Source organism: Eptatretus burgeri, chromosome 7 (assembly GCF_056783735.1).
Source record: "Eptatretus burgeri isolate ZD-2024b chromosome 7, Ebu_testis_v1, whole genome shotgun sequence".
NCBI lineage: Eukaryota > Metazoa > Chordata > Myxini > Myxiniformes > Myxinidae > Eptatretus > Eptatretus burgeri.
The window spans coordinates 30,244,370-30,245,157 of record NC_140967.1 but is presented as its reverse complement, the minus strand read 5'-3'; positions in this window follow the sequence as shown (position 1 = coordinate 30,245,157).

The window sequence follows — 788 nt, the reverse complement described above, 5'->3', positions numbered from 1 at the left end:
TTTATAAGGAGGACATGAACCGTTCAAAAGTCCTCGTGACCTTGGCCCGGTCCAAATCCACCTTTTTGGTTCCATATCCGAGGAGACCAGAGATTGACACCGACATATTCTGAAGATCGTGAGGCATTTTATTTACCCATTGCATGATTGTCACCGGCACATCATGGTCTGCCCTTTTTGAAAGACATCACGAATCTGTCACGTTCACATGGAACACGGGAATTTCAAAATGACGTATAAATGCGAAACGAACCGTGTGTGTGTGTGTGTGTTTGTGTGTATGTGCGTGTGTATGTGCGTGTACACGCGTGTATGCGTGTGTGTGTGTGTGTGCGTGTACGCGTGTGTGTATGTGCGTGTGTGCATGCTTGTGTGTGTCTGTGTGTGTGTGTGTGTGTGTGTGTGTGTGTGTGTGTGTGTGTGTGTGTGTGTGTGTGTGTGCGCGTGTGTGTGTGTGTGTGTGTGTGTGTGTGTGTGTGTGTGTGTGTGTGTGTGTGTGCGTGTGTGTGTGTGTGTGTGTGTGGTGTTTCTGTGTCCGTGTGTATGAGTGTTTGTGCATGTGTGTGTGTTTGTGCGTGTACGTTTGTGTGTGTATGTACGTGTAAGCGTGTGTGTGTGTGTCTATGTGCGTGTACGCATGTGTGTGTATGTGCGTGTATGTGATTGTATATGTGTGTATGTGCGTGTACGTGCATGTGTGTATGTGCGTGTGTATGTGTGTATGTGCCTGTGTGTGTGTGTGCGTGTTCGCGTGTGTGTATATGTGCGTGTGTGCACGTGTGTGTGTA